The 13,770-nt window shown below is 35.3% G+C and overlaps 1 protein-coding gene across 6 annotated transcripts in view; it reads left to right on the top strand.

Moving 5' to 3' along the window:
* FOXP1 (forkhead box P1) overlaps positions 1-13,770 on the top strand; it is a 664,237-nt gene that overhangs the window by 487,271 nt on the left and 163,196 nt on the right. The window lies entirely within an intron of this gene.

The raw sequence follows: 13,770 nt of genomic DNA, 5'->3' as shown, positions 1-13,770 counted from the left end.
TGTCCAGTTGTGGAAGAAATTCTGCAGTCACATTTCTCTTAGTGTTTTCCCCCAAAATCATTATGAAGTTATGGCTATCCCAGCATGTTAAACTTTCTTCCTGAGACAATATCTATTTATCATCCATGCAATCTAAAAGTACTTCTGATATGTGAAGGAAAGGTTCAATAGATGTTGCTGGATTTAGGCAAAGATTAGAAATTGATAGATATCAATCAAGAATAGCTCATTGTTTGCAGATTTGATCATTATTTTTATTAACAATAATGAGAGGAGTATTTGTATTGGATAGAGAGCTAGCCTTGAAACTGGGAGGATGTGAATTGAAAGTTCTTCCTGTGTCATGTGCTGGCTATATGATTCTGAGCAAGTTATTTAATTTCTCTATGATCTGGGCAACTTTTGAAAACTATGAAGTTGCAAAGAAGTTCTTTACCTACCTTATTAGAGAAAGTTTTCTTGCCTGGGAATCACACAGACACATGAAATCATGAATCTAATCACATGATAATCATAACATTTGAATATTATAAAGCATCCTAATAACAAACCTATGTGGTGTGGGTAGTTGTAATATGCTCTTTTTACAGAACTAGACACTGAGTCTAAGATATTTAATGACATGTTTATGGTCACATGCTTGGGTCTTTGGCCATTCTAGAATCCTTCTGTTGTTGTTAGAGAAACAAGGAAACATCATCATATCTAGATGACTGAGAATCAAGGGAGATAGTGCCTTTACATTAACATTGCGGTTTTACTATAATTTATACCCCCTGTCTATTTCTATTTGCCTTGAATGTTTTTGAAGGTTAATTTTATGAATCCAAGAATTATTTGTACAAAAAAGCATATTAAATTTCCTCTATCTGCAATTCAGGGCCAAAAAAAAAAGGTACTTTGAAGTAAATAAGAACTTTTACTTGGATTTCTTTAGGGACAAAAAGTTGTTACAACTAGATCCTGTTTGGTGAGATTATAGAATCCCCTGAAATGGTCACTGTATTTGAAGTTATAACTATGTTAAATTCCAGCCAGTGGGAATACTCAGTGTGAACTGAAATAATGTCACTGTCTCAGAAGATTCTTTATCTGTACTAATCTGTTAAGAGAAGATAAATTTTGGAAAGTCATACCAATGCCCATGACTTGGTACAAAGGATTTAAAATATATTTCAATTGATAGCATCTAAGGAGAAAGAAAGATGATAGATAGATTGATGTTTTTGATATATAGATAGATAAATGAGAGAAACAGAGGCAAGAAGACAGACAGAGAGAGGGACAGAAAGACAGGTGATATATTAGGGACTTACTTTGCATAGTCATTGGCTTGAAAATAAAACAAGATTTCCAATCTGAAGACTTTCATTCAAATCTTATTTCTTTTATTTGGTATGTATAGGCTCTGCCTAAGTCACCAGACATCTCTGAACCTCTTTTTCCTCTTTATAATTCTGTGATCTGCCTAGATGACCTCAAAGGTCTCTTCCAGCTTTGGATATTGATTCAAGGATCCTAAAATTTGAGTCTAGTCTGAATGAGAATTTGAGGAAGCACCTATAGGTTAGAATAAATGGAATGGATTTGATTCAGAATATCAGATTCCATTCTGAACTCAGTCTAAATAATTCCATGTTCTTGACTTTGCCTGGTCAGAACAGAGAAATCCATATTCCAAAATTATCCTCTTAGGCACTGGGAAACCAAGGCAAAGCCTTTACTAGGGACGTATTTGTTCCTTTTTCTGAAGTTGAGAAAGCAACTATTTTTCAAGAATTTATCAGTGTTGCAGTGACATTTTATTGGAACCATCAAGTCACAACACGTATTGTTTATTAACACTTCCAAAAACATTTATTTGGTAAACTCTTGCCGCTCCATATGCCTCTTAATGTACTCTAACACTGGGGACATTTTTAATGAGGTATTGTGCCAGGAAGGGCCAGTGTCAGGTACTAAGAGAAGTGCTTTGTTGTGCAGATGTCTTAAGAATAGCTCCAGAGGATGAAATATGACTGTGTTGACCTTTCAGCTGTGAGCCTATTTGTCAGGATTCAAATAAGTTGAAAGGATCAAACTGAACAGTTTCCGTAGTCAGACTGGGAATTGTGTTTCAGAGGTCAACAGTGAAGGCCGCATCGCAGATTCCATAACATAGCCAATTGTTGGTACATATTGAAGTCCTCGTGCATCTCCTGCAGTCAGAGACACAATTAAAATTCTAATTTATTAATGTATACAGAGAGCTAGCCTGGCCTGTCACTCACTGATTCAAATGACTGCCCATTCTTTTTTCCTCACTCCCGGAGCTTTCGCAGCCTTAAAAATACTCTGAGTCCTCCTGAATATAGCAGGCCCCAAGTGCACTGGAGAAATGACATTGTATTTTCGGGGTAGGAGGAAACCAGAAAGTCCAAAGAAAAATGGTCAAAAAATATATACACATACATATACATACATAAATTTATTGGATCACCATAGTATAAATATTGAAGATCATTTGGAAATTTTAAAAAATACTTAATCTTCCCTTAAAAGTCCTTTTTTCAAATGTGTGGAATTTCTAGATAACTTTTTAAAAACTACATTCTTTTGGGCTAAAATATGATGGGTGAGTGTGCCTGTGTGTGCATGTTGTATGTGTGTCTGTGTGTGTGTGTGGGAGAGAGAGAGAGAGAGAGAGAGAGAGAGAGAGAGAGAGAGAGAGAGAGAGAGAGAGATTGATTGATTCATTCCATAATTCCTTATAGGTATAGAGCATTTTTTTCCTGTCAGCCATTATAAGGTTTTTAGCTAATAATCACCACAAATAAGATCCAAGGTATTCCTTTTCTTTTCCTCATTGGCAAGGGCACTCTCTAATTCAATGTAACCATTTATATAAAATGCAAGATAGGAACAGATGTACATAATCTTGAATGTTAGTTCTATTGGAAAGATATTTTGAGGTTTTTTTCTACTTCCCTTACCCCTGAATGCAGTAGTTGACAAGCAGGGAGTTTAAACTGGTTTGGAAGAATGGCTGAGTGCATTGGTTACATAAGGCAATTTATGTCCAGTACAGAGGGTCGCTAAATGACTTCTCAGTTATCCAGTCTCATTCTGTCTAATTAAGTAAGCTTCATCAGGTAAGCTGACCTGGCATAAACAGATGGGGGTAAAATTATACTGCTCTTGAGCGACCCAGCCAACGTGTTATCACCTTGTTATAAAATTGTACTTTAATTCTTTGTCATTTGGTGAGGAAATAGCCTTAATGTTTAAAGATGTATCCTATGTTCTCTGTCCTCGATGAAGCATCATAGAATGAGGAGCTTTTAAATAAAAGCAAGATCCTACTAAGTCTTAATGCTATTCATCCACTGCCTTTCTTAGCTGGAATGACTGCAGTCACAGACCTATTTTAGCAACTTTGAGATCTTAGCATTTAGGAAGACTTGACAGTGGAGAGGGATTTGATCCGATGATAACTGATAGCATTTTAAAAAACCTCCAAATATACTGTGACTCATATTTTGAGCATATCTCACACTCCTTTGCTTTAAGGTTGGCAGAGCCTTCTGGTTTCACAGATATAAACAAAAGAAAATTGAAATTAGAAGCTGATATTATGATTAGTTATTCAATAGAAACCATAAAAATATAACAAAACTTCATTAATTCAGACAAAGTGAGAGGTCTTATCTAATAAGTCTGAATTATGGAAGTGATTTTTAATACAACTTTGATGTTATTTTTCAATACCTATAAAAATACTTACTAGGTTAATAAAACAACGTGCAGGAGACACCCTAAGAAGATGAGTGATTTATAATCAAAATAATAAAGTTAAGTAAAATTTGATCCTAAAGTACATGAAAGTTATCTGTTCTCTTAAGCAAAATAAACTTTTCCTCTTTGCAATCTTATTTGCACTATTAACAAACCCAGCTAACTCATAAAAATAAATAAGCATTTAAAAATTTGATTTTAATTTAGCTTGTGTGAATTATCACAGCTTTCAAATTAACATAGACTGAATTGTCAGTGTTTTATTGTTTAACAAAATTTATATGTGAGCAAAAAAATGTTCAAACCTACTCTCCTAAGTGTTTATATAGTTTTGAAGATTACTTGAACAAGTGAAATGAATGTTTAACCCTGCAGGTGTGTTTATAGCCCTGAAAATATGTAACTTCACTGGCTAAAGATTAATTTAGGACTAGATGAGCAATTTTATTGATTAAAATTTGGAACTTTGACCAGAGTTTTTGAGTAGTAATTCATTTTAGTTCTTTAGGCATTTTAGTTGTTGGCATGAATGTATAAATTGAAAGCCAATCAAATGATACCTTTTCTCCTAAAAAAAGTAAAAGTCCATGTATATTCTGGCAGAAAAGAAAGTTAGAAAAGAAAGTAAACCTTGTGTGTTGCTCTCAACTGAAAGTTGGACACCTGGCTGACCACAGCACCAGACAGTCTATGAAGGGCAGCAACATAAGAGCTAACGGTTATAAAGTTGTTGGGTTTTCTAGGCACTTTATATATATTATTTCACTCATTTCTTCCAAAAGTGCTGTGAGACTGGTACCACTGTTACTCAGAAATGAGAACTCTGGGGCTCAAGAAGGTTAACGGACTTGTCTTTACAGACTTAGAAATTGTTTAAGGTATCTTTGATATATCAAGTCTGTAACTCTACCCATTATGTAACCCAACTAAACTTCTGATTTGTCTCTGAAAGTGTGGGAAGGAAGAGAAGAGAATAAACATTTATACAGTCCCTACTGTGTACAAGGAACTCTGCTAAGCACTTTATACATATTATCCCATTTGAGTAGTGCTCCTCTCCTCCTTATTCCCAAGGGTTAGAAATATTCCTTACAGGGAAGGTCAGTCTAATGGAAGTACAGTAAAATTGGTTTTAGTCTATGATTCAGTCTACTCGAAAGTAATTGTAGTAACATATTATGGTACCTATTGAGGATGCTTTTTGAATGAGTGGTTTTAATAGAGAACTCTAAAATATAAGTTGGTGTTTTCTTGATATCACATAAAGTATGTTTTAAATAGGCTTGGGTTTTAGGTGGGGCTTTTTTTTTTTTTTGGTGGTTTTGCATTTATATCTCTTATAATCTTAATGTCTTACATCATCTCTATTGTTCACAAAGGAAAATTTGCCAAAGAAGAAACCATAAAAGGGAAATACAGTTTTATATTTTAAATTCAGAAATCTAGTATTTTAAATGTCCACTTAAAAACACAGATACTTGAAATTTACAATAAAGTTTTAGACTTTAAAATTAAGCAAATAATTTTTAATGCTAAAATTGTTTCATTCAGCTTTTTTCTTTTTCGATGCCTACTTTGTACTTAGTGTCAAAGATGGATACCAGGAGTGCCAAAGCCTTAATTCCAGCTCTTCTGTCACTGATAATCTAGTAGTAGGGAGCAATTTAGTCACCTCCTGAACAGAAGTCCTAGACTCTGATGGGTGAGGTTGTGCTTTATCTTGCCTGAAAACAGATCTCCATAGTACTTTCTGGCCACTTTCACACTGTACTGAATTCCAACACCCCATTTCTCTCTTTTCTTTGTGTTGTCTTGTCCCATTAGAATTCAGAGTCTGGCCAGAACTGTCTTGCTTGCTTATGTCTATATCCCCATTGCTTAACACGGAATCTGGCACTCAGTAAGTGCCTCACAAATATTGAGTTTTCTTCATATATATTCTCTTCCCCTCCCTTCTCACATACACACATACACCCATAATCAGAAAGGCCTTGGAATTCTGTCTTTAATATTTGTTAGCTGTGTGACCATTGGCAAGTCACTTAACGTTATTCAGCCTTTATTTCCCCATCTGTAAAATGGGGCTTATAATAGCACTTGTTTTACAAGGTTACTGAGCGGCCCAGATGAGATAATACATGTAAAGCACTTCACAAACCTTAAAGTGCTATATAAATGTTATCCATTAGCAGGGTAGCTGACATTTATGTGGCATTTTATGGTTTACAAAGCCCTTTATACACTTCATCTCATTTGATTCCTTCAACAATCATGATTTATCCTAGTTTTATACATAGGCACTATGGCAGCTTAATTATTTTTGAGGGATCAAAATTTCTCTTCTATTTTAGATGTCATCAGTGTTTTCACACATCATTGAGGAATCCCAGACCCCTAAATGCAATTTCAAAAGAGGAAAAAATAAAATTTCAAATGATTTAAGGGATATGTATGTGTGTGTATTTAATTTTTAAAACTGTTTTGACATAATCAGATGCCCTTTTGGTGCTATAGAAAGATTGTTCAAATGGAAGACAAGGGTACTGAGTTCAAATCGCAGCTCTGCCAATTTCTAGCTCTAAATCCAATTGACTCTGGACAATTTTTTTTTAATCTTTCTGATCTTGTTTCCACATGTGAGATGAAGTTATTGGGCTAGATGGACTGTAAGATATCTTACAGCTCTAAGTCTCTGATTTGATGCTTTGGTTATCACCTGCCACCATTGCCATCCACTACCCAAAAAAGAAATTCAACTAACTGAAGCACTATCCAAATGTCAGCTACCTTGGAAATTGTAAACAGTGTAAGGTCAGGTATTATATCTTTTCTGATTTTTGGAACCAACTGCTATGTCTTCTTTCCCCCACAAGCCACAACAATTCTTGGCACTATTTGTCATCTGAATTCAGTATATCCTTCAATTTTCAAAATCCAACCCCCCTTATTTCTGCCAACAGAGTTCAGGCCATCTTGCTAATTGTCTTGGTTCTCCCCTTTGTTCAGCATCTATTTGTCTCTGTATATTGCAAAGCAGTGAGCTAGAAATCAGCAAAAGTGATTTCTGATTCTTCAGTGTTGAAGAGATCCGGTAAGGTTCTTTGGATCAGAATGTGGAAACGCATGTGGTTATCGTGGTGAGAAGGTTTGGGAGAATACAAAAAATAAAATAAAATAAAACACATGAAACATACTTGACTGGTCAAAAATGTGTAAATTGCTGACAAAATGACACATGTAATTAAGAGGGCTCCTGCCATTTTACTTCGAGGTTTACACCTACGGTGTTGAAAAAGAGTGACTCCCACCTCGCTAATTACCATTATCACTGAAATGGTAGGGTTTGAGTCATTAGTTCCATGTGCATTTAATTAGAGGAAGGCTGAAATTGGATTTAACTTATTACTTCTTCATGGATCACTTTCTTGTCATCACTTCAAATTGGATTGCAGCCCCAGGTAACTAATTATGAGAGCCACAGGATCAAGAGTAAAAAAAAGGTAATTAGGAATAACACTGTCGGACCCTTGCTGATAGTCCACTTGTGCTTTGGAAAAAATGAGAGCAGTATTTTGTAGTATTACAGATTAGGGAGTTAAAAGTATGTACTATTTCTGAGAGACATGGGAGACTGTCACCACCCATAGGGGTTGATATGATGTACAGCTGGGTTGAAGATGTTGTATCAACATGGTTCCACAATCAGATTCTTAATACCTAGATTAAACTTGTAAAAGCAACAGATTGGTGGTAGGTATGAGGCATCCCCACAACTGTGTAGCAGGGGTCTTCATATATATATGATTACTACAAACCTGTCAAGATGCTTTTGAGCCAAAGTACAGAGCATTTTCAGTAGAGAGACTTAGAATTTAATGAACGTATTAATGTTCCAAAAACATCATTCACTTCTGACAAGAAGCTCTATTTGTCAGTACAACAGTGAGCTCAGTTCTAGGACTTCTGCGTCGGGATTTTTTGTCAGTTTCTAGCATGTTGAATTGTTCAGAACATTCTCTGTTTGCTTCTGTGGTTTTTTTCTCCATGTTGTGGATAGTTTTGCTAAGGTTCCTACCCACTACCACCCCCGAAAATACTTTAAAATGAATTGTATTGTTTCCATGTGCAGAGCAGAATTCAGAACTGCAAGCAATCACTTTTATTGACATAGTCCGAAAAAATGTTGATGACAGTTCAAGGATGTGATGGGATTGGGTTTTAAAAGTACCCGGCACTAAGTGTGGCAAAAATTTGAAATGTAATTTCATTACTCAAAAAGTCTCTTGGGTTGGAATCCACCAAGAAGTGATTACATTTTGATGGGCTATGATGTCATCATATATAACTGTTCTTTGCCTTTAAGACAGAGAAAGGTCTTTGGTTTCCCATAGGAGTGAATCACAGTTCAAAGATGGCCATGGTTCCTTGGATTGTTTTAGATGGGTTTTAATGTTCTGTTAATGTAAGCAAATAATTTGTGACTCAACCTTGGGTAGCTTTCAAGCTTGGGTAAGTGAGGTTTGCTCACTGTTTCCTAACATAAGGAAAGTCTAGGCCATGATGTGAACATCATGAAAAAGTGACTAAATAATTACTCCCAAAGCGATATATATTTTTTAAAAAATGGAGTCTGAAATGATTAAGTCTTTCTTATGTGCTAATATTACAAAATAAATTTCAAGAACTAAAATAATGATCACTAAGTCTAATGTAGAAAATTGAAGTCCTTTTTCCCCTTTACATCTTAAGTTGATTTAGAATTTTTATACATAATCTTCATCTGTGGTTGAAAGGGGGCATCTTAAGGTCAAGTGATGCAGTGTTTTCCATTTTTCCATATGAGCCTCATACTGTGTGATAAAAGCAAACTCCTTTATTTTGTAAGTCTGCAGGAATTTCTGGTAAAGTACAGAGGTCACGTTTCTTGTCAATTTGAGTAGGCAAATTTTTAACTACTGTTTTTCCCCTCTTTGTATTTGATTTTTCTTCTCTTCCTTTTCTTTTTTCTTTCATTTTTTTTCTTTTTTCTCTCTTTTATGTTTTTTTTTTATTTCTCCCCCCCCTCCGCAAACCATGGCATTGCATTATCCAGCACACATACACACACACACACACACACACACACACGCGCGCGCACACACACTAGAGCCCTCCAATCTGCAACTCATTAGTGCACAGCACTGGAGCCTGTCCAGTGGTTAGAAAATTTCCTGAAGCCTAGAATAACAGCAGTTGGTGCAAGCACCATAGAACAGAAGTGACAATGAGGGGTAGTCCAGTCCACTTGGCATGATGCCCAGGCAGGAAAGCCAGCTGAGATAGTAAAACAGAGAGATTGAAGCAGTACATGTGGGATATGCTTGAAAAGTTTGGTCATTTTAGAAATTACCTTCTATAAATATAAGGCATCCTCCTTTTTCCTATACACATTATTTATCCAGGTTTAAGGTACATAAAGAAAACACCAAAAAACCCATAACATTAAGGAAGGAAAGAAATAGAAAAAAAATATTTTTCCATGTCAGTAGCTGTTTTTAACAAAAAGAAGGAAAAAAATACTGAATATCCTATGGATAAATGATATTTTCATTTTCAAGTGAGAAATTGAGGCACACAAGTATGCATCTGAACAAACAGATCAAAGACAGAAAGTCAACTTGAACTTGGGAGGTCTGATTGCCATCTCTTTACCTCAGTCCACTAGACCATTGTCTTTCCTAATTTGGACATATGTTTATGAGTACATTTGAAGTACATTTGAAAAATAGCACTTGTAATTGAAATACACATTTTACAAAGTGAAATGATGCTTGAGAAGGAGAGGAGAGAAGGGGATTATTCAAACACAGCAGACAACTCTGAGAATAATTGTCCAAAGGCTCCCATTGAAACTGAGAAGCAGTCTGGAAAAAGTATACTTCGGGGGGAAATGTGTGTATCAATGTAATTACGGTAGTTGTGAGCTGATGTCATACCTAGTAACTGTTTTTGTGTTTCTCAGGCTTTTGTTACTGAGCTGTGATATCATGGGCAAACTATTATAAACATATCATGGATATACTATGCTTGTGTAACAAAAGATCAGGAACCTTTATTCAGTTTGTTTTCCTTGTCATATTGTAAAAATTTATTATGTGTACTGTGTATATTAGAAACAGATTTGGGTAATTCTGTCTAAATGAAGTCATCCCAGCTATTTCCAGACTGTCTGTTTTTGGTTGTGAATAATTTTAATACATCAGATGGTTGTCATATTTAGGAGCTCTCTAAATTTTTAAAGCAAACCTATCCCCTTTGGAACATGGGTGGACTTTATCAGTCTTGCCATTATGGATCTTTGAGTTTTAAATGATTGCCTGCTAAATTACAGAGGCTGACTACCAGTCATTTTTAAGAATTCTAGACTTGCTGCCATATCTCTTCATATTTTTTTTTCTTGTCACAGCCATTTTAACTACTTAAGTAGCAGGATTTGAAACTTCCAATACACAATAGGATAAAGTGTGCCAGCTCTTGTCCATTTGGACAACTTTCTGTTTATATTTTTTTGGTAAGTATTCAAAGAGGCAGAATCCAATATGTTCTTGTATACATAGTTAATAGAGATTAAAGATGGATGCTTTAAAAGTTTTATTTGATCCTGCTGCCATCTCTTGCTACCATTCTCTTTCTTACCTTTTTAAGTGAATGGTATGTGACCATTCATTTTTTCCCATCTTTCTGTACTCATCCCCTTGGAATCTGGCTTCCATCCCAACTACTTCTCTGAAATGTCTCTCCTGAAAGTTATCCTGTTGTTAAATCCAGTAGCCTTTCCAGCATTCTCATGGTGTGAAAAATTCATATACCTTTCTGAGGTTTTAAATAGTGCAAACTGCCTCCTCCTTGAAATTCCTTTCTCCATTAGGTTCTATGACACTAGCCTAGAATCTCTACCTTTCACTTTCCATTACTGATTACCCTTCCTTCCCAGTCTCTAACTCTGAAGATCTCTTGAAGGAAGGGCCCCAGGGAGAAATTAACGTTATTTTAAAAATAAAATATAATCAATTTCTCTCATCTTTATTCTCCATTTCCATCTTAGCATAGGTCATTCACTGACCTTTTTTTTAACCAAAAAAATATCTTAGCCATACTTTTCAACAAAAGTTTCTTTTTCCAGGCATGCCCAGTTTTATTTTGTTTTGTTTTGATAATAGACTTGCTTACATGCTATTTTCATCATGTCACATTGATGCGCATTAGCTTCCAATAGTCTGGTATTTCCAACCACATCAAGTCTAAATCCTTCATCTCCATTCCCCAAGCTCTGTTCTCCATGATAAGCTGGATCTTCAAAAAGCAAAATGCCTGAACCATATCATCTCAATCTTTTTAAAGAAATAAATACCCTTATGTCTTCTGTTTTCTGAGATTTGATTAAAGAATTCTCCATTTTGAACAGTATCCTTATCTCTGCCTCTTGACTTCCTTTATGAGTGAAGTAAAATTCTACTTTTGCAAAAGATCCATCCATCCCGATTTCACTCCCTCCTGTTGCCATCTCTGTGAGGTTCCAAATGGTCATGTGTCAGGGATATTGTAATATTGATTTTTGGTCAAGTATGAATTGGACGAATTAGCCTGTGAGATCAATTATCGCTTTCTAATTCTTACAATTATCTGGTCATTATATTCAGGGTTCATGGAATCCCAGGTCTAGAATTGTAAGGAATCTTAAGAGATTATCTGCATGTCCAGACATCTCCCTCAATTTTACTGAGGAGAAACCTGAGGCCCAGACAGGGAAAGATATTTGCCCTAAATTCTATAGATATTAAGTGGCAATAGTAGGATTTAATCCTAGTTCTTCTGATTCTCAATCTGGTGCTTTCCAAACTATCAGGTTATCATCTCTCTTAATGGACAATTAAGTGACTTGGATGAAATCACAGAGCTTTTAAAGGTATTAACCTATTATGAGTTATTTATTCTAGAAATAACAGTTCAGAGGTCATCTTAATGCTACCAGAAACCACCTTATAGATCGCTAAGTGAACTACCAGTGATCTGTAGACCACAATTTGAAATCCTCCAAAATAATCTTTAATCTATGAAGACTGATAAATATGCTCATAACTACTTGCTAATGAAACATTATATAGAATCATGCATCACTTTGTAATTTTCTCCTGATCCTTAGGGGAAAATGAAAAAAAAAAAGCATTCTTAGCTTGGATCTCTGCCTTTTCAGAATGAGAAATAGCATGCTTTTAAATATTTCATCCCTACTCACGACAGGAGAAGCTATTGTCAAATGAGTCCAGCCAGGTTATTGTAAGACTTAGTGATTATTGAATTAAAAAAAAATTATTCAGATTTAAAGAATGCTTTAATCTACTTGTTATCAATAACCTGTAAAATTCTAATTTCAGCATTATATTGAAGGATAGTCTTTTGTATTCTATTTCCATGCTCTTAGTAGTTGTACTATTAACTTTGATCACTGCCTTACTTCTTGACCTTCACTCAAATCTGACTAATGTTTTACTATATCACCAGCAGTCTCCCTCTAAATGGGCTCCAATGGCTCCCTAGTATCCCCTAGGATTCTTCTTTGATCCTTTCTTTGGCATTTAAAATTCTTAAATTCAACTCCTTCCTACCTTTGCATTCATAACTTTAATCAATTCCAAGTATTGTACAAGCCAGCATCGTAGAACCACTTGCAGATCCTCCAGTAGCACCCTCCATTACTTATTTCTAGCCAGGTCTTCATACTGGCTAACTCCTGTGCTCCTGACTTCTGCCTCTTGGTGTCCTTGGTTTCCTTCAAGACTCAGCTCAAACTCCATCTTCTATAGGGGACTCACTGCTAGTGCCTTTCCCTCTTGGATTACTTTGTATGTTCTATATGTAAATGCATATAGAATTAAATGCATATGCATATAAAATGTGTGTGCCATCTATAGAAGGGAAATTCAGGGATGAGGGATCATTAGAATTGGTTGGAAAGGATTCATCAAATAGATATTAGCATTTACTTATCTATAAATAGTAGGATCTTAGATTTAGAACTGAAAGAGACATTGGAAATCAACCTCCTACAGGTTGAATGACTTCTCCATGGACTCATGGCTAGTAAATATCAGAGGCAAAATTTGAACCCATATTTATCTGACTCCAAGTTCAACAATTTATCCGCTATGCAAGGCTACTTTGAATACCAGTTGTAGCTCATCAGTAACCCTTGAAAGTAAAGATTATTTTATTTTTGGCTTTTTAGTAGAACGTGGTGAACACTTAATAAATGTAGGCCAATTTTAATTCTTTGTCATTCGAGGATTTTTAAATGCTGTGTATGTATACCCACCCCACTTAAATATGTGTTCATATATATACATATATTCATAAATGCATACATATGTGTATGAATATCTATATATACACATATATAGACATATACACACATACATATGCACACATAGATAAACAGATAGATATGAGAGAGAGAGAGAGAAAGAGAGAGAGAGGGGGAGAGAGGAAGAGAGAAGAGTCTCCCCATATAACGTAAGTTCTTTGAGGGAAGAGAGTATTTTATTTTCTCAGCACCAAATAGTGCCTGAGACATGAGTGTTTAATGAATGCTTAATGATAGATTGTCACAAGGTAAATAAAAAGTAAATATTTTAGAGGGAGTGTCAGAGGAGAGATACAATCTGTAGCAATGGAAGAAAAATTCAAAGAGAAAATAATATATAATAGAAAGATTGAAGTTTATTATTTTATGTATAAATGAAATTCCTATTAGCCAGCTACTAAGTCTATTCTTACCTCTCCTGTTTTCATTGTGCCTTCTCAAAACTTCATACTTGTTAATTCTTTATAATTGTAACAACTGGGAAATGATTCCCTAATCAGAAACACTGAAATTGTGTTTTTCTATAATAATCTTCCTGCCCCACTCTTCTTCCCGGCACCTCTCCCCAAAGGTGTTAGTCCTGCTCATTTGAATGA

The sequence above is a fragment of the Antechinus flavipes genome, chromosome 1 (genome assembly GCF_016432865.1).
Source record: "Antechinus flavipes isolate AdamAnt ecotype Samford, QLD, Australia chromosome 1, AdamAnt_v2, whole genome shotgun sequence".
NCBI lineage: Eukaryota > Metazoa > Chordata > Mammalia > Dasyuromorphia > Dasyuridae > Antechinus > Antechinus flavipes.
This window is presented reverse-complemented; position numbering and strand designations above follow the sequence as displayed.